The sequence below is a fragment of the Balaenoptera ricei genome, chromosome 16 (assembly GCF_028023285.1).
Source record: "Balaenoptera ricei isolate mBalRic1 chromosome 16, mBalRic1.hap2, whole genome shotgun sequence".
In the NCBI taxonomy this organism is placed as follows: Eukaryota; Metazoa; Chordata; class Mammalia; order Artiodactyla; family Balaenopteridae; genus Balaenoptera; species Balaenoptera ricei.
In genome coordinates, this window is record NC_082654.1 from 84,286,854 (window position 1) to 84,307,679 (window position 20,826).

The 20,826-nt window shown below is 55.9% G+C and overlaps 1 protein-coding gene across 1 annotated transcript in view; it reads right to left on the reverse strand.

Annotated features, from left to right (window-relative positions):
* LOC132350452 (myosin-8-like) overlaps window positions 1–20,826 on the reverse strand; it is a 113,681-nt gene that overhangs the window by 31,023 nt on the left and 61,832 nt on the right.

The following is a 20,826-nucleotide window of genomic DNA, read 5'->3' on the forward strand; positions in this document are numbered from 1 at the left end:
CTGTGATGGGGAAAGAGTAGGAGGCTGTCACGCACCTGTGATATAGAGACAGCTGGCGACGGTCACACAACTGTGATGCGGAGAGAGCAGGGGGCAGTCACTCACTTGTGATGGGGAGAGAGATGGGGTCAGTCAATCAACTGTGATGGGGCGAGAGCTTGGGTCTGTCACCCACCTGTGAAGGGGAAAGAGCTGGGGGCTGTCACCCGCCTGTGATATGGAGACAGCTGGGTATGGTCATACACCTGTGATGAAGAGAGAGCTTGGCGTTGTCACATACCTGTGATGTGGCGACAGCTGCGGGCTCTCACATACCTGTGATGGAGAGAGACTTGGCGTTTGTCAGGCACATGTGGTGCGGAGACAGCTGGGGGCTGTCACATACCTGTTATGGGGAGAGATCGGGGGGCTGTATCTCACCGGTGATAGGGAGAGAGCTGGGGGATGTCACACACCTGTGATGGGGAGAGAGCTTGGGTTTGTCACACACCTGTGATGGGGAGAGAGATGGGGATTGTCACTTACTTGTAATTCTAAGACAGCTGGGGGCTGTCACACTGCTGTGATTGGGAGAGAGCTGGGGGCCGTCACTCACCTGTGATGGGGAGAGAGGTGGGGGCTGTCACACACCTGTGATGGGGAGAGAGATGGGGACTGTCACATACCTGTGAGGCGGAGACAGCTGGGGGTTGTCACACACCTGTGATGGGGAGAGAGTTGGGTCCTGTCAGGCACTTGTGATGCGGAGAGAGGTGGGGGCTGTCACATGCCTGTGATGTGGAGACAGCTGGGGCCTGTCACATACCTGTGATGGGGAGAGAGCTGCGGGCTGTCACACACCTGTGATGGGGAGAGAGTTGGGGATTGTCACATACTTGTAATGCTGAGACAGCTGGGGGCTGTCACACCCCGGTGATGGGTGTAGAGCTGGGGCTGTCACTCACCAGTGATGTGGAGACAGGTGGGGGCTGTCACATACCTGTGATGGGGAGAGAGCTTGTCGTTGTCACATACCTGTGATGTGGAGACTGCTGGGGGCTATCATATACCTGTAATTGGGAGAGAGCTGGGTGCTCACACATACCTATGATGCACAGAAAGCTAGTGGTTGTCACATCTCCCTGATGTGGAGATAATGGGGGTTGTGACATACCTCTGATGGGGAGAGAGTTGGGGGTGTTAGGGTCCTGTGATGCGGAGAAAGATGGAGTCTCTCATATACCTGTGATGCGGAGAGAGCTGGGATCTCTTGTTCACCTGAAATGGGGAGAGAGCTGGGGTCTGTCACACACCTGTGATGGGGAAAGAGATGGGGACTGTCAAATACCTGTGATGGGGAGAGACCTGGGGGCTGTCAGATACCTGTGATGCGGAGACAGCTGGTGTGTTTCACATACCTGTGATGTGGAGACAGCTGGGGGTTGACACATACCTGTGAAGGGGAGAAAGTTGGGGGCTGTCAGGCTCCTGTGATGCGGAATCAGCTGGGCGCTGTCACATACCTGTGATGGGGAAAAAGCTGGGGTCTATCACTCACCTGTGATGGGGAGAGAGCTGGGGTCTGTCGCACACCTGTGATTGGGAGAGAGCTGGGGCTCACCCATACCTGTGATGCGTAGACACCTAGTGGTTGTCACATACCTGTGATGTGGAGACAATGGGCGTTGTGACATACCTGTGATGGGGAGAGAGTTGGGGGCTGTTAGGCTCCTTTGATGCGGAGACAGCTAAGGTCTCTCAGACACCTGTGATGGGGAGAGAGCTGGGGGCTGTCACTCACATGTGATGGGGCGAGAGCTGGTGGCTGTCACACACCTGTGAATGGGAGAGAGCTGGACATTGTCACTCACCTGTGATATGGAGACACCTGGGGACGGTCACACACCTGTGATCGAGAGAGAGCTGGAGGCTGTCACTCACTTGTGATGGGGAGATAGATGGGGGCTGTCACATACATGTGTTGGAGCGATAGCTAGGGGCCGTCACCCACCTGTGAAAGAGAGAGAGCTTGGCGTTGTCACGCACCTGTGATATGGAGATAGATGGGGACGGTCACACACCTGTGATGGAGGGAGAGCTGGGGGCTGTCACACACCTGTGATGGCGCGGGAGATGGGGACGGTCAAACACCTGTGATGGGGAGAGAGCTGGGGTCTGTCACATACCTGTGATGTTGAGACAAGTGGGGGCTGCCACATACCTCTGATGGGGAGATAGTTGGGGGCTTTCAGGCACCTGTGATGCGGACACAGCTGGGGTCTGTCACACACCTGTGATGTGGAGAGAGCTGGGGGCTGTCACTTACCTGTGATCAGGAGAGAGCTGGGGGCTGTCACACACCTGTGAAGGGGAAGGGATGGGGAATGTCACTCCCCTGTGATGGGGAGTGAGCTGGGGACTGACACACCTGTGATGGGGAGAGAGCTGGGGGCTGTCACTCGCCTCTAATGGGGAGAGAGCTCGCGGCTATCACACACCTGTGATGGGGAAAGACATGCGGACTGTCAAACACCTGTGATGGGGAGAGCCCTGGGGGCTGTCACATACCTGTGATGCGGAGACAGCTGGTGTCTTTCACATACCTGTGATGTGGAGACAGCTAAGGGCTAACACATACTTGTGATGGGGAGAAAGTTGGGTGCTGTCAGGCATCTGTGATGTGGAGATAGCTGGGAGTTGTCACATACGTGTGATTGGGAGAAAGCTGGGGTCTGTCACTCACCTATGATGTGGAGAGAGCTGGGGGCTATCACACAGCTTTGATGGGGAGAGAGATGGGGACTGTCACATACCTGTGACGCTGAGACAGCAGGGGGCTGTCACATAACTGTGACGGGTAGAGCTGGGGGCCGCCACTCACCTGTGATGGGGAGAGAGCTGGGGGCTGTCACTCACCTGTAATGAGGAGAAAGCTGGGCGTTGTCACTCACCTGTGATATGGAGAGAGCTGGGGACGGTCAAACACCTGTGATGGGGAGAGAGCTTGGGTTTGTCACATACCTGTGATATAGAGACAGCTGTGGTCTATCACATACCTATAATGGGGAGACAGCTGGGGGCTGTGACATACCTGTGATGGGGAAAGAGTAGGAGGCTGTCACGCACCTGTGATATAGAGACAGCTGGCGACGGTCACACAACTGTGATGGGGAGAGAGCTGGTGGCTGTCACTCACTTGTGATGGGTAGAGAGATGGGGGCTGTCACATACATGTGTTGGAGCGATAGCTAGGGGCCGTCACCCACCTGTGAAAGGGAGAGAGCTGGGGGCTTTCACGCACCTGTGATATGGAGACGGCTGGGGACGGTCACACACCTGTGATGGGGAGAGAGCTGGGGGCTGTCACTCACTTGTGATGGGGAGAGCGATGGGGGCAGTGAATCAACTGTGATGGTGCGAGAGCTGGGGGCTGTCACCCACCTGTGATATGGAGACAGCTGGGGATGGTCACACACCTGTGATGAGGAGAGAGCTTGTCGTTGTCACATACCTGTGATGTGGAGACTGCTGGGGGCTATCATATACCTGTAATTGGGAGAGAGCTGGGTGCTCACACATACCTATGATGCACAGAAAGCTAGTGGTTGTCACATCTCCCTGATGTGGAGATAATGGGGGTTGTGACATACCTCTGATGGGGAGAGAGTTGGGGGTGTTAGGGTCCTGTGATGCGGAGAAAGATGGAGTCTCTCATATACCTGTGATGCGGAGAGAGCTGGGATCTCTTGTTCACCTGAAATGGGGAGAGAGCTGGGGTCTGTCACACACCTGTGATGGGGAAAGAGATGGGGACTGTCAAATACCTGTGATGGGGAGAGACCTGGGGGCTGTCAGATACCTGTGATGCGGAGACAGCTGGTGTGTTTCACATACCTGTGATGTGGAGACAGCTGGGGGTTGACACATACCTGTGAAGGGGAGAAAGTTGGGGGCTGTCAGGCTCCTGTGATGCGGAATCAGCTGGGCGCTGTCACATACCTGTGATGGGGAAAAAGCTGGGGTCTATCACTCACCTGTGATGAGGAGAGAGCTGGGGTCTGTCGCACACCTGTGATTGGGAGAGAGCTGGGGCTCACCCATACCTGTGATGCGTAGACACCTAGTGGTTGTCACATACCTGTGATGTGGAGACAGCTGGGGGTTGACACATACCTGTGAAGGGGAGAAAGTTGGGGGCTGTCAGGCTCCTGTGATGCGGAATCAGCTGGGCGCTGTCACATACCTGTGATGGGGAAAAAGCTGGGGTCTATCACTCACCTGTGATGGGGAGAGAGCTGGGGTCTGTCGCACACCTGTGATTGGGAGAGAGCTGGGGCTCACCCATACCTGTGATGCGTAGACACCTAGTGGTTGTCACATACCTGTGATGTGGAGACAATGGGCGTTGTGACATACCTGTGATGGGGAGAGAGTTGGGGGCTGTTAGGCTCCTTTGATGTGGAGACAGCTAAGGTCTCTCAGACACCTGTGATGGGGAGAGAGCTGGGGGCTGTCACTCACATGTGATGGGGCGAGAGCTGGTGGCTGTCACACACCTGTGAATGGGAGAGAGCTGGGCATTGTCACTCACCTGTGATATGGAGACACCTGGGGACGGTCACACACCTGTGATGGAGAGAGAGCTGGGGGCTGTCACTCACTTGTGATGGGTAGAGAGATGGGGGCTGTCACATACATGTGTTGGAGCGATAGCTAGGGGCCGTCACCCACCTGTGAAAGGGAGAGAGCTGGGGGCTTTCACGCACCTGTGATATGGAGACGGCTGGGGACGGTCACACACCTGTGATGGGGAGAGAGCTGGGGGCTGTCACTCACTTGTGATGGGGAGAGCGATGGGGGCAGTGAATCAACTGTGATGGTGCGAGAGCTGGGGGCTGTCACCCACCTGTGATATGGAGACAGCTGGGGATGGTCACACACCTGTGATGAGGAGAGAGCTTGGCGTTGTCACATACCTATGATGTGGCGACAGCTGGGGGTTCTCACATACCTGTGATGGGGAGAGACTTGGGGTTTGTCAGGCACATGTGGTGCGGAGACAGCTGGGGGCTGTCACATACATGTTATGGGGAGAGATCGGGGGGCTGTATCTCACCGGTGATAGGGAGAGAGCTGGAGGATGTCACACACCTGTGATGGGGAGAGAGCTTGGGTTAGTCACACACCTGTGATGGGGAGAGAGATGGGGATTGTCACTTACTTGTAATTCTAAGACAGCTGGGGGCTGTCACACTGCTGTGATTGGGAGAGAGCTGGGGGCTGTCTCTCACCGGGGATGGGGAGAGAGCTGGGGGATGTCACACACCTGTGATGGGAAGGGAGCTTGGGGCTCTCACTCACTTGTGAAGGGGAAAGAGATGGGGACTGTCAAACACTTCTGATGAGGAGAGTGCTGGGGCAAGTCACATACCTGTGATGCGGAGTAAGGTAGTTGCTGTCACATACTTGTGATGTGGAGACAGCTGGGGGCTGTCACATACCTGTGATGGGGAGAGAGCTGAGGGCTATCACTCACCTGTGATGGGGAGAGAGCTGGGGTCTGTCACACACCTGTGATGGGGAGAGAGCTGGGCACTGTCAAGCACCTATGATGGGGAGAGAGCTGGGGGCTGTCACATACCTGTGATGCAGATAGAGCTGGTGGCTGTCACATACCTGTGATGTGGAGACAGCTTGCGACTGTAACATACCTGTGATGGGGAGAGAGTTGGGAGCTGTCAGACACCTTTGATGCGGAGACAGCTGGGGGCTGTCACATACTTGTGATGGGGAGACAGCCGGGGGCCGTCACTCACCTGTGATGGGGAGAGAGGTGGGGGCTGTCACACACCTGTGATGGGGAGAGAGATGGGGACTGTCACATACCTGTGAGGCGGAGACAGCTGGGGGTTGTCACACACCTGTGATGGGGAGAGAGTTGGGTCCTGTCAGGCACTTGTGATGCGGAGAGAGCTGGGGGCTGTCACATGCCTGTGATGTGGAGACAGCTGGGGCCTGTCACATACCTGTGATGGGGAGAGAGCTGCGGGCTGTCACACACCTGTGATGGGGAGAGAGTTGGGGATTGTCACATACTTGTAATGCTGAGACAGCTGGGGGCTGTCACACCCCGGTGATGGGTGTAGAGCTGGGGCTGTCACTCACCGGTGATGTGGAGACAGGTGGGGGCTGTCACATACCTGTGATGGGGAGAGAGCTTGTCGTTGTCACATACCTGTGATGTGGAGACTGCTGGGGGCTATCATATACCTGTAATTGGGAGAGAGCTGGGTGCTCACACATACCTATGATGCACAGAAAGCTAGTGGTTGTCACATCTCCCTGATGTGGAGATAATGGGGGTTGTGACATACCTCTGATGGGGAGAGAGTTGGGGGTGTTAGGGTCCTGTGATGCGGAGAAAGATGGAGTCTCTCATATACCTGTGATGCGGAGAGAGCTGGGATCTCTTGTTCACCTGAAATGGGGAGAGAGCTGGGGTCTGTCACACACCTGTGATGGGGAAAGAGATGGGGACTGTCAAACACCTGTGATGGGGAGAGACCTGGGGGCTGTCAGATACCTGTGATGCGGAGACAGCTGGTGTGTTTCACATACCTGTGATGTGGAGACAGCTGGGGGTTGACACATACCTGTGAAGGGGAGAAAGTTGGGGGCTGTCAGGCTCCTGTGATGCGGAATCAGCTGGGCGCTGTCACATACCTGTGATGGGGAAAAAGCTGGGGTCTATCACTCACCTGTGATGGGGAGAGAGCTGGGGTCTGTCGCCCACCTGTGATTGGGAGAGAGCTGGGGCTCACCCATACCTGTGATGCGTAGACACCTAGTGGTTGTCACATACCTGTGATGTGGAGACAATGGGCGTTGTGACATACCTGTGATGGGGAGAGAGTTGGGGGCTGTTAGGCTCCTTTGATGCGGAGACAGCTAAGGTCTCTCAGACACCTGTGATGGGGAGAGAGCTGGGGGCTGTCACTCACATGTGATGGGGCGAGAGCTGGTGGCTGTCACACACCTGTGAATGGGAGAGAGCTGGACATTGTCACTCACCTGTGATATGGAGACACCTGGGGACGGTCACACACCTGTGATCGAGAGAGAGCTGGAGGCTGTCACTCACTTGTGATGGGGAGATAGATGGGGGCTGTCACATACATGTGTTGGAGCGATAGCTAGGGGCCGTCACCCACCTGTGAAAGAGAGAGCTTGGCGTTGTCACGCACCTGTGATATGGAGATAGATGGGGACGGTCACACACCTGTGATGGAGGGAGAGCTGGGGGCTGTCACACACCTGTGATGGCGCGGGAGATGGGGACGGTCAAACACCTGTGATGGGGAGAGAGCTGGGGTCTGTCACATACCTGTGATGTTGAGACAAGTGGGGGCTGCCACATACCTCTGATGGGGAGATAGTTGGGGGCTTTCAGGCACCTGTGATGCGGACACAGCTGGGGTCTGTCACACACCTGTGATGTGGAGAGAGCTGGGGGCTGTCACTTACCTGTGATCAGGAGAGAGCTGGGGGCTGTCACACACCTGTGAAGGGGAAGGGATGGGGAATGTCACTCCCCTGTGATGGGGAGTGAGCTGGGGACTGACACACCTGTGATGGGGAGAGAGCTGGGGGCTGTCACTCGCCTCTAATGGGGAGAGAGCTCGCGGCTATCACACACCTGTGATGGGGAAAGACATGCGGACTGTCAAACACCTGTGATGGGGAGAGCCCTGGGGGCTGTCACATACCTGTGATGCGGAGACAGCTGGTGTCTTTCACATACCTCTGATGTGGAGACAGCTAAGGGCTAACACATACTTGTGATGGGGAGAAAGTTGGGTGCTGTCAGGCATCTGTGATGTGGAGATAGCTGGGAGTTGTCACATACGTGTGATTGGGAGAAAGCTGGGGTCTGTCACTCACCTATGATGTGGAGAGAGCTGGGGGCTATCACACAGCTTTGATGGGGAGAGAGATGGGGACTGTCACATACCTGTGACGCTGAGACAGCAGGGGGCTGTCACATAACTGTGACGGGTAGAGCTGGGGGCCGCCACTCACCTGTGATGGGGAGAGAGCTGGGGGCTGTCACTCACCTGTAATGAGGAGAAAGCTGGGCGTTGTCACTCACCTGTGATATGGAGAGAGCTGGGGACGGTCAAACACCTGTGATGGGGAGAGAGCTTGGGTTTGTCACATACCTGTGATATAGAGACAGCTGTGGTCTATCACATACCTATAATGGGGAGACAGCTGGGGGCTGTGACATACCTGTGATGGGGAAAGAGTAGGAGGCTGTCACGCACCTGTGATATAGAGACAGCTGGCGACGGTCACACAACTGTGATGGGGAGAGAGCTGGTGGCTGTCACTCACTTGTGATGGGGAGAGAGATGGGGGCTGTCAATCAACTGTGATGGGGCGAGAGCTGGGGCTTCCTCGCACCTGTGATATGTAGACAGCTGGGGATGGTCGAACACCTGTGACGAGGAGAGAGCTTGGCGTTGTCACATACCTGTGATGTGGAGACAGCTGCGGGCTGTCACACTGCTGTGATTGGGGGAGAGCTGGGGGCTGTCACTCACCGGGGATGGGGAGAGAGCTGGGTGCTCACACATACCTATGATGCACAGAAAGCTAGTGGTTGTCACATCCCTGTGATGTGGAGACAATGGGGGTTGTGACATACCTCTGATGGGGAGAGAGTTGGGGGTGTTAGAGTCCTGTGATGCGGAGAAAGATGGAGTCTCTCATATACCTGTGATGCGGAGAGAGCTGGGATCTCTTGTTCACCTGAAATGGGGAGAGAGCTGGGGTCTGTCACACACCTGTGATGGGGAAAGAGATGGGGACTGTCAAATACCTGTGATGGGGAGAGACCTGGGGGCTGTCAGATACCTGTGATGCGGAGACAGCTGGTGTGTTTCACATACCTGTGATGTGGAGACAGCTGGGGGTTGACACATACCTGTGAAGGGGAGAAAGTTGGGGGCTGTCAGGCTCCTGTGATGCGGAATCAGCTGGGCGCTGTCACATACCTGTGATGGGGAAAAAGCTGGGGTCTATCACTCACCTGTGATGAGGAGAGAGCTGGGGTCTGTCGCACACCTGTGATTGGGAGAGAGCTGGGGCTCACCCATACCTGTGATGCGTAGACACCTAGTGGTTGTCACATACCTGTGATGTGGAGACAATGGGCGTTGTGACATACCTGTGATGGGGAGAGAGTTGGGGGCTGTTAGGCTCCTGTGATGTGGAGACAGCTGGGGGCTCTCAGATACCTGTGATGGGGAGAGAGCTGGGGGCTGTCACTCACCTGTGATGGGGAGAGAGCTGGGGGCTGTCACACACCTGTGAATCTGAGAGAGCTGGGCATTGTCACTCACCTGTGATTTGGAGACACCTGGGGACGGTCACACACCTGTGATGGGGAGAGAGCTGGGGGCTGTCACTCACTTGTCATGGGGAGAGAGATGGGGGCTGTCACATACATGTGTTGGAGCGATAGCTAGGGGCCGTCACCCACCTGTGAAAGGGAGAGAGTTGGGGGTTTTCACGCACCTGTGATATGGAGACAGCTGGGGATGGTCACTCACCTGTGATGGGGAGAGAGCTGGGTTTCTCACATACCTGTGATGCGTAGACAGCTAGTGGTTGTCACATACCTGTGATGTGGAGACAATGGGCGTTGTGACATACCTGTGATCGTGAGAGAGGTGGGGGCTGTTAGGCATCTGTGATGCGGAGATAGCTGGGGGCTCTCAGATACCTGTGATGGGGAGAGAGCTGGGGGCTGTCACTCACCTGTGATGGGGAGAGAGCTGGTGGCTGTCACACACCTGTGAATAGGAGAGAGCTAGTCATTGTCACTCACCTGTGATATGGAGACACCTGGGGACGGTCACAAACCTGTGATGGGGAGAGAGCTGGGGGCTGTCACTCACTGTTGATGGGGAGAGAGATGGGTCTGTCACATACATGTGTTGGAGCGAGAGCTGGGGGCCGTCACCCACCTGTGAAAGGGAGAGAGCTGAGGGCTTTCACGCACCTCTGATATGGAGACAGCTGGGGACGGTCACACACCTGTGATGCGGAGAGAGCAGGGGGCAGTCACTCACTTGTGATGGGGAGAGAGATGGGGTCAGTCAATCAACTGTGATGGGGCGAGAGCTTGGGTCTGTCACCCACCTGTGAAGGGGAAAGAGCTGGGGGCTGTCACCCGCCTGTGATATGGAGACAGCTGGGTATGGTCATACACCTGTGATGAAGAGAGAGCTTGGCGTTGTCACATACCTGTGATGTGGCGACAGCTGCGGGCTCTCACATACCTGTGATGGAGAGAGACTTGGCGTTTGTCAGGCACATGTGGTGCGGAGACAGCTGGGGGCTGTCACATACCTGTTATGGGGAGAGATCGGGGGGCTGTATCTCACCGGTGATAGGGAGAGAGCTGGGGGATGTCACACACCTGTGATGGGGAGAGAGCTTGGGTTTGTCACACACCTGTGATGGGGAGAGAGATGGGGATTGTCACTTACTTGTAATTCTAAGACAGCTGGGGGCTGTCACACTGCTGTGATTGGGAGAGAGCTGGGGGCCGTCACTCACCTGTGATGGGGAGAGAGGTGGGGGCTGTCACACACCTGTGATGGGGAGAGAGATGGGGACTGTCACATACCTGTGAGGCGGAGACAGCTGGGGGTTGTCACACACCTGTGATGGGGAGAGAGTTGGGTCCTGTCAGGCACTTGTGATGCGGAGAGAGGTGGGGGCTGTCACATGCCTGTGATGTGGAGACAGCTGGGGCCTGTCACATACCTGTGATGGGGAGAGAGCTGCGGGCTGTCACACACCTGTGATGGGGAGAGAGTTGGGGATTGTCACATACTTGTAATGCTGAGACAGCTGGGGGCTGTCACACCCCGGTGATGGGTGTAGAGCTGGGGCTGTCACTCACCGGTGATGTGGAGACAGGTGGGGGCTGTCACATACCTGTGATGGGGAGAGAGCTTGTCGTTGTCACATACCTGTGATGTGGAGACTGCTGGGGGCTATCATATACCTGTAATTGGGAGAGAGCTGGGTGCTCACACATACCTATGATGCACAGAAAGCTAGTGGTTGTCACATCTCCCTGATGTGGAGATAATGGGGGTTGTGACATACCTCTGATGGGGAGAGAGTTGGGGGTGTTAGGGTCCTGTGATGCGGAGAAAGATGGAGTCTCTCATATACCTGTGATGCGGAGAGAGCTGGGATCTCTTGTTCACCTGAAATGGGGAGAGAGCTGGGGTCTGTCACACACCTGTGATGGGGAAAGAGATGGGGACTGTCAAATACCTGTGATGGGGAGAGACCTGGGGGCTGTCAGATACCTGTGATGCGGAGACAGCTGGTGTGTTTCACATACCTGTGATGTGGAGACAGCTGGGGGTTGACACATACCTGTGAAGGGGAGAAAGTTGGGGGCTGTCAGGCTCCTGTGATGCGGAATCAGCTGGGCGCTGTCACATACCTGTGATGGGGAAAAAGCTGGGGTCTATCACTCACCTGTGATGGGGAGAGAGCTGGGGTCTGTCGCACACCTGTGATTGGGAGAGAGCTGGGGCTCACCCATACCTGTGATGCGTAGACACCTAGTGGTTGTCACATACCTGTGATGTGGAGACAGCTGGGGGTTGACACATACCTGTGAAGGGGAGAAAGTTGGGGGCTGTCAGGCTCCTGTGATGCGGAATCAGCTGGGCGCTGTCACATACCTGTGATGGGGAAAAAGCTGGGGTCTATCACTCACCTGTGATGGGGAGAGAGCTGGGGTCTGTCGCACACCTGTGATTGGGAGAGAGCTGGGGCTCACCCATACCTGTGATGCGTAGACACCTAGTGGTTGTCACATACCTGTGATGTGGAGACAATGGGCGTTGTGACATACCTGTGATGGGGAGAGAGTTGGGGGCTGTTAGGCTCCTTTGATGTGGAGACAGCTAAGGTCTCTCAGACACCTGTGATGGGGAGAGAGCTGGGGGCTGTCACTCACATGTGATGGGGCGAGAGCTGGTGGCTGTCACACACCTGTGAATGGGAGAGAGCTGGGCATTGTCACTCACCTGTGATATGGAGACACCTGGGGACGGTCACACACCTGTGATGGAGAGAGAGCTGGGGGCTGTCACTCACTTGTGATGGGTAGAGAGATGGGGGCTGTCACATACATGTGTTGGAGCGATAGCTAGGGGCCGTCACCCACCTGTGAAAGGGAGAGAGCTGGGGGCTTTCACGCACCTGTGATATGGAGACGGCTGGGGACGGTCACACACCTGTGATGGGGAGAGAGCTGGGGGCTGTCACTCACTTGTGATGGGGAGAGCGATGGGGGCAGTGAATCAACTGTGATGGTGCGAGAGCTGGGGGCTGTCACCCACCTGTGATATGGAGACAGCTGGGGATGGTCACACACCTGTGATGAGGAGAGAGCTTGGCGTTGTCACATACCTATGATGTGGCGACAGCTGGGGGTTCTCACATACCTGTGATGGGGAGAGACTTGGGGTTTGTCAGGCACATGTGGTGCGGAGACAGCTGGGGGCTGTCACATACATGTTATGGGGAGAGATCGGGGGGCTGTATCTCACCGGTGATAGGGAGAGAGCTGGAGGATGTCACACACCTGTGATGGGGAGAGAGCTTGGGTTAGTCACACACCTGTGATGGGGAGAGAGATGGGGATTGTCACTTACTTGTAATTCTAAGACAGCTGGGGGCTGTCACACTGCTGTGATTGGGAGAGAGCTGGGGGCTGTCTCTCACCGGGGATGGGGAGAGAGCTGGGGGATGTCACACACCTGTGATGGGAAGGGAGCTTGGGGCTCTCACTCACTTGTGAAGGGGAAAGAGATGGGGACTGTCAAACACTTCTGATGAGGAGAGTGCTGGGGCAAGTCACATACCTGTGATGCGGAGTAAGGTAGTTGCTGTCACATACTTGTGATGTGGAGACAGCTGGGGGCTGTCACATACCTGTGATGGGGAGAGAGCTGAGGGCTATCACTCACCTGTGATGGGGAGAGAGCTGGGGTCTGTCACACACCTGTGATGGGGAGAGAGCTGGGCACTGTCAAGCACCTATGATGGGGAGAGAGCTGGGGGCTGTCACATACCTGTGATGCAGATAGAGCTGGTGGCTGTCACATACCTGTGATGTGGAGACAGCTTGCGACTGTAACATACCTGTGATGGGGAGAGAGTTGGGAGCTGTCAGACACCTTTGATGCGGAGACAGCTGGGGGCTGTCACATACTTGTGATGGGGAGACAGCCGGGGGCCGTCACTCACCTGTGATGGGGAGAGAGGTGGGGGCTGTCACACACCTGTGATGGGGAGAGAGATGGGGACTGTCACATACCTGTGAGGCGGAGACAGCTGGGGGTTGTCACACACCTGTGATGGGGAGAGAGTTGGGTCCTGTCAGGCACTTGTGATGCGGAGAGAGCTGGGGGCTGTCACATGCCTGTGATGTGGAGACAGCTGGGGCCTGTCACATACCTGTGATGGGGAGAGAGCTGCGGGCTGTCACACACCTGTGATGGGGAGAGAGTTGAGGATTGTCACATACTTGTAATGCTGAGACAGCTGGGGGCTGTCACACCCCGGTGATGGGTGTAGAGCTGGGGCTGTCACTCACCGGTGATGTGGAGACAGGTGGGGGCTGTCACATACCTGTGATGGGGAGAGAGCTTGTCGTTGTCACATACCTGTGATGTGGAGACTGCTGGGGGCTATCATATACCTGTAATTGGGAGAGAGCTGGGTGCTCACACATACCTATGATGCACAGAAAGCTAGTGGTTGTCACATCTCCCTGATGTGGAGATAATGGGGGTTGTGACATACCTCTGATGGGGAGAGAGTTGGGGGTGTTAGGGTCCTGTGATGCGGAGAAAGATGGAGTCTCTCATATACCTGTGATGCGGAGAGAGCTGGGATCTCTTGTTCACCTGAAATGGGGAGAGAGCTGGGGTCTGTCACACACCTGTGATGGGGAAAGAGATGGGGACTGTCAAACACCTGTGATGGGGAGAGACCTGGGGGCTGTCAGATACCTGTGATGCGGAGACAGCTGGTGTGTTTCACATACCTGTGATGTGGAGACAGCTGGGGGTTGACACATACCTGTGAAGGGGAGAAAGTTGGGGGCTGTCAGGCTCCTGTGATGCGGAATCAGCTGGGCGCTGTCACATACCTGTGATGGGGAAAAAGCTGGGGTCTATCACTCACCTGTGATGGGGAGAGAGCTGGGGTCTGTCGCCCACCTGTGATTGGGAGAGAGCTGGGGCTCACCCATACCTGTGATGCGTAGACACCTAGTGGTTGTCACATACCTGTGATGTGGAGACAATGGGCGTTGTGACATACCTGTGATGGGGAGAGAGTTGGGGGCTGTTAGGCTCCTTTGATGCGGAGACAGCTAAGGTCTCTCAGACACCTGTGATGGGGAGAGAGCTGGGGGCTGTCACTCACATGTGATGGGGCGAGAGCTGGTGGCTGTCACACACCTGTGAATGGGAGAGAGCTGGACATTGTCACTCACCTGTGATATGGAGACACCTGGGGACGGTCACACACCTGTGATCGAGAGAGAGCTGGAGGCTGTCACTCACTTGTGATGGGGAGATAGATGGGGGCTGTCACATACATGTGTTGGAGCGATAGCTAGGGGCCGTCACCCACCTGTGAAAGAGAGAGAGCTTGGCGTTGTCACGCACCTGTGATATGGAGATAGATGGGGACGGTCACACACCTGTGATGGAGGGAGAGCTGGGGGCTGTCACACACCTGTGATGGCGCGGGAGATGGGGACGGTCAAACACCTGTGATGGGGAGAGAGCTGGGGTCTGTCACATACCTGTGATGTTGAGACAAGTGGGGGCTGCCACATACCTCTGATGGGGAGATAGTTGGGGGCTTTCAGGCACCTGTGATGCGGACACAGCTGGGGTCTGTCACACACCTGTGATGTGGAGAGAGCTGGGGGCTGTCACTTACCTGTGATCAGGAGAGAGCTGGGGGCTGTCACACACCTGTGAAGGGGAAGGGATGGGGAATGTCACTCCCCTGTGATGGGGAGTGAGCTGGGGACTGACACACCTGTGATGGGGAGAGAGCTGGGGGCTGTCACTCGCCTCTAATGGGGAGAGAGCTCGCGGCTATCACACACCTGTGATGGGGAAAGACATGCGGACTGTCAAACACCTGTGATGGGGAGAGCCCTGGGGGCTGTCACATACCTGTGATGCGGAGACAGCTGGTGTCTTTCACATACCTCTGATGTGGAGACAGCTAAGGGCTAACACATACTTGTGATGGGGAGAAAGTTGGGTGCTGTCAGGCATCTGTGATGTGGAGATAGCTGGGAGTTGTCACATACGTGTGATTGGGAGAAAGCTGGGGTCTGTCACTCACCTATGATGTGGAGAGAGCTGGGGGCTATCACACAGCTTTGATGGGGAGAGAGATGGGGACTGTCACATACCTGTGACGCTGAGACAGCAGGGGGCTGTCACATAACTGTGACGGGTAGAGCTGGGGGCCGCCACTCACCTGTGATGGGGAGAGAGCTGGGGGCTGTCACTCACCTGTAATGAGGAGAAAGCTGGGCGTTGTCACTCACCTGTGATATGGAGAGAGCTGGGGACGGTCAAACACCTGTGATGGGGAGAGAGCTTGGGTTTGTCACATACCTGTGATATAGAGACAGCTGTGGTCTATCACATACCTATAATGGGGAGACAGCTGGGGGCTGTGACATACCTGTGATGGGGAAAGAGTAGGAGGCTGTCACGCACCTGTGATATAGAGACAGCTGGCGACGGTCACACAACTGTGATGGGGAGAGAGCTGGTGGCTGTCACTCACTTGTGATGGGGAGAGAGATGGGGGCTGTCAATCAACTGTGATGGGGCGAGAGCTGGGGCTTCCTCGCACCTGTGATATGTAGACAGCTGGGGATGGTCGAACACCTGTGACGAGGAGAGAGCTTGGCGTTGTCACATACCTGTGATGTGGAGACAGCTGCGGGCTGTCACACTGCTGTGATTGGGGGAGAGCTGGGGGCTGTCACTCACCGGGGATGGGGAGAGAGCTGGGTGCTCACACATACCTATGATGCACAGAAAGCTAGTGGTTGTCACATCCCTGTGATGTGGAGACAATGGGGGTTGTGACATACCTCTGATGGGGAGAGAGTTGGGGGTGTTAGAGTCCTGTGATGCGGAGAAAGATGGAGTCTCTCATATACCTGTGATGCGGAGAGAGCTGGGATCTCTTGTTCACCTGAAATGGGGAGAGAGCTGGGGTCTGTCACACACCTGTGATGGGGAAAGAGATGGGGACTGTCAAATACCTGTGATGGGGAGAGACCTGGGGGCTGTCAGATACCTGTGATGCGGAGACAGCTGGTGTGTTTCACATACCTGTGATGTGGAGACAGCTGGGGGTTGACACATACCTGTGAAGGGGAGAAAGTTGGGGGCTGTCAGGCTCCTGTGATGCGGAATCAGCTGGGCGCTGTCACATACCTGTGATGGGGAAAAAGCTGGGGTCTATCACTCACCTGTGATGAGGAGAGAGCTGGGGTCTGTCGCACACCTGTGATTGGGAGAGAGCTGGGGCTCACCCATACCTGTGATGCGTAGACACCTAGTGGTTGTCACATACCTGTGATGTGGAGACAATGGGCGTTGTGACATACCTGTGATGGGGAGAGAGTTGGGGGCTGTTAGGCTCCTGTGATGTGGAGACAGCTGGGGGCTCTCAGATACCTGTGATGGGGAGAGAGCTGGGGGCTGTCACTCACCTGTGATGGGGAGAGAGCTGGGGGCTGTCACACACCTGTGAATCTGAGAGAGCTGGGCATTGTCACTCACCTGTGATTTGGAGACACCTGGGGACGGTCACACACCTGTGATGGGGAGAGAGCTGGGGGCTGTCACTCACTTGTGATGGGGAGAGAGATGGGGGCTGTCACATACATGTGTTGGAGCGATAGCTAGGGGCCGTCACCCACCTGTGAAAGGGAGAGAGTTGGGGGTTTTCACGCACCTGTGATATGGAGACAGCTGGGGATGGTCACTCACCTGTGATGGGGAGAGAGCTGGGTTTCTCACATACCTGTGATGCGTAGACAGCTAGTGGTTGTCACATACCTGTGATGTGGAGACAATGGGCGTTGTGACATACCTGTGATCGTGAGAGAGGTGGGGGCTGTTAGGCATCTGTGATGCGGAGATAGCTGGGGGCTCTCAGATACCTGTGATGGGGAGAGAGCTGGGGGCTGTCACTCACCTGTGATGGGGAGAGAGCTGGTGGCTGTCACACACCTGTGAATAGGAGAGAGCTAGTCATTGTCACTCACCTGTGATATGGAGACACCTGGGGACGGTCACAAACCTGTGATGGGGAGAGAGCTGGGGGCTGTCACTCACTGTTGATGGGGAGAGAGATGGGTCTGTCACATACATGTGTTGGAGCGAGAGCTGGGGGCCGTCACCCACCTGTGAAAGGGAGAGAGCTGAGGGCTTTCACGCACCTCTGATATGGAGACAGCTGGGGACGGTCACACACCTGTGATGCGGAGAGAGCAGGGGGCAGTCACTCACTTGTGATGGGGAGAGAGATGGGGTCAGTCAATCAACTGTGATGGGGCGAGAGCTTGGGTCTGTCACCCACCTGTGAAGGGGAAAGAGCTGGGGGCTGTCACCCGCCTGTGATATGGAGACAGCTGGGTATGGTCATACACCTGTGATGAAGAGAGAGCTTGGCGTTGTCACATACCTGTGATGTGGCGACAGCTGCGGGCTCTCACATACCTGTGATGGAGAGAGACTTGGCGTTTGTCAGGCACATGTGGTGCGGAGACAGCTGGGGGCTGTCACATACCTGTTATGGGGAGAGATCGGGGGGCTGTATCTCACCGGTGATAGGGAGAGAGCTGGGGGATGTCACACACCTGTGATGGGGAGAGAGCTTGGGTTTGTCACACACCTGTGATGGGGAGAGAGATGGGGATTGTCACTTACTTGTAATTCTAAGACAGCTGGGGGCTGTCACACTGCTGTGATTGGGAGAGAGCTGGGGGCCGTCACTCACCTGTGATGGGGAGAGAGGTGGGGGCTGTCACACACCTGTGATGGGGAGAGAGATGGGGACTGTCACATACCTGTGAGGCGGAGACAGCTGGGGGTTGTCACACACCTGTGATGGGGAGAGAGTTGGGTCCTGTCAGGCACTTGTGATGCGGAGAGAGGTGGGGGCTGTCACATGCCTGTGATGTGGAGACAGCTGGGGCCTGTCACATACCTGTGATGGGGAGAGAGCTGCGGGCTGTCACACACCTGTGATGGGGAGAGAGTTGGGGATTGTCACATACTTGTAATGCTGAGACAGCTGGGGGCTGTCACACCCCGGTGATGGGTGTAGAGCTGGGGCTGTCACTCACCGGTGATGTGGAGACAGGTGGGGGCTGTCACATACCTGTGATGGGGAGAGAGCTTGTCGTTGTCACATACCTGTGATGTGGAGACTGCTGGGGGCTATCATATACCTGTAATTGGGAGAGAGCTGGGTGCTCACACATACCTATGATGCACAGAAAGCTAGTGGTTGTCACATCTCCCTGATGTGGAGATAATGGGGGTTGTGACATACCTCTGATGGGGAGAGAGTTGGGGGTGTTAGGGTCCTGTGATGCGGAGAAAGATGGAGTCTCTCATATACCTGTGATGCGGAGAGAGCTGGGATCTCTTGTTCACCTGAAATGGGGAGAGAGCTGGGGTCTGTCACACACCTGTGATGGGGAAAGAGATGGGGACTGTCAAATACCTGTGATGGGGAGAGACCTGGGGGCTGTCAGATACCTGTGATGCGGAGACAGCTGGTGTGTTTCACATACCTGTGATGTGGAGACAGCTGGGGGTTGACACATACCTGTGAAGGGGAGAAAGTTGGGGGCTGTCAGGCTCCTGTGATGCGGAATCAGCTGGGCGCTGTCACATACCTGTGATGGGGAAAAAGCTGGGGTCTATCACTCACCTGTGATGGGGAGAGAGCTGGGGTCTGTCGCACACCTGTGATTGGGAGAGAGCTGGGGCTCACCCATACCTGTGATGCGTAGACACCTAGTGGTTGTCACATACCTGTGATGTGGAGACAGCTGGGGGTTGACACATACCTGTGAAGGGGAGAAAGTTGGGGGCTGTCAGGCTCCTGTGATGCGGAATCAGCTGGGCGCTGTCACATACCTGTGATGGGGAAAAAGCTGGGGTCTATCACTCACCTGTGATGGGGAGAGAGCTGGGGTCTGTCGCACACCTGTGATTGGGAGAGAGCTGGGGCTCACCCATACCTGTGATGCGTAGACACCTAGTGGTTGTCACATACCTGTGATGTGGAGACAATGGGCGTTGTGACATACCTGTGATGGGGAGAGAGTTGGGGGCTGTTAGGCTCCTTTGATGTGGAGACAGCTAAGGTCTCTCAGACACCTGTGATGGGGAGAGAGCTGGGGGCTGTCACTCACATGTGATGGGGCGAGAGCTGGTGGCTGTCACACACCTGTGAATGGGAGAGAGCTGGGCATTGTCACTCACCTGTGATATGGAGACACCTGGGGACGGTCACACACCTGTGATGGAGAGAGAGCTGGGGGCTGTCACTCACTTGTGATGGGTAGAGAGATGGGGGCTGTCACATACATGTGTTGGAGCGATAGCTAGGGGCCGTCACCCACCTGTGAAAGGGAGAGAGCTGGGGGCTTTCACGCACCTGTGATATGGAGACGGCTGGGGACGGTCACACACCTGTGATGGGGAGAGAGCTGGGGGCTGTCACTCACTTGTGATGGGGAGAGCGATGGGGGCAGTGAATCAACTGTGATGGTGCGAGAGCTGGGGGCTGTCACCCACCTGTGATATGGAGACAGCTGGGGATGGTCACACACCTGTGATGAGGAGAGAGCTTGGCGTTGTCACATACCTATGATGTGGCGACAGCTGGGGGTTCTCACATACCTGTGATGGGGAGAGACTTGGGGTTTGTCAGGCACATGTGGTGCGGAGACAGCTGGGGGCTGTCACATACATGTTATGGGGAGAGATCGGGGGGCTGTATCTCACCGGTGATAGGGAGAGAGCTGGAGGATGTCACACACCTGTGATGGGGAGAGAGCTTGGGTTAGTCACACACCTGTGATGGGGAGAGAGATGGGGATTGTCACTTACTTGTAATTCTAAGACAGCTGGGGGCTGTCACACTGCTGTGATTGGGAGAGAGCTGGGGGCTGTCTCTCACCGGGGATGGGGAGAGAGCTGGGGGATGTCACACACCTGTGATGGGAAGGGAGCTTGGGGCTCTCACTCACTTGTGAAGGGGAAAGAGATGGGGACTGTCAAACACTTCTGATGAGGAGAGTGCTGGGGCAAGTCACATACCTGTGATGCGGAGTAAGGTAGTTGCTGTCACATACTTGTGATGTGGAGACAGCTGGGGGCTGTCACATACCTGTGATGGGGAGAGAGCTGAGGGCTATCACTCACCTGTGATGGGGAGAGAGCTGGGGTCTGTCACACACCTGTGATGGGGAGAGAGCTGGGCACTGTCAAGCACCTATGATGGGGAGAGAGCTGGGGGCTGTCACATACCTGTGATGCAGATAGAGCTGGTGGCTGTCACATACCTGTGATGTGGAGACAGCTTGCGACTGTAACATACCTGTGATGGGGAGAGAGTTGGGAGCTGTCAGACACCTTTGATGCGGAGACAGCTGGGGGCTGTCAC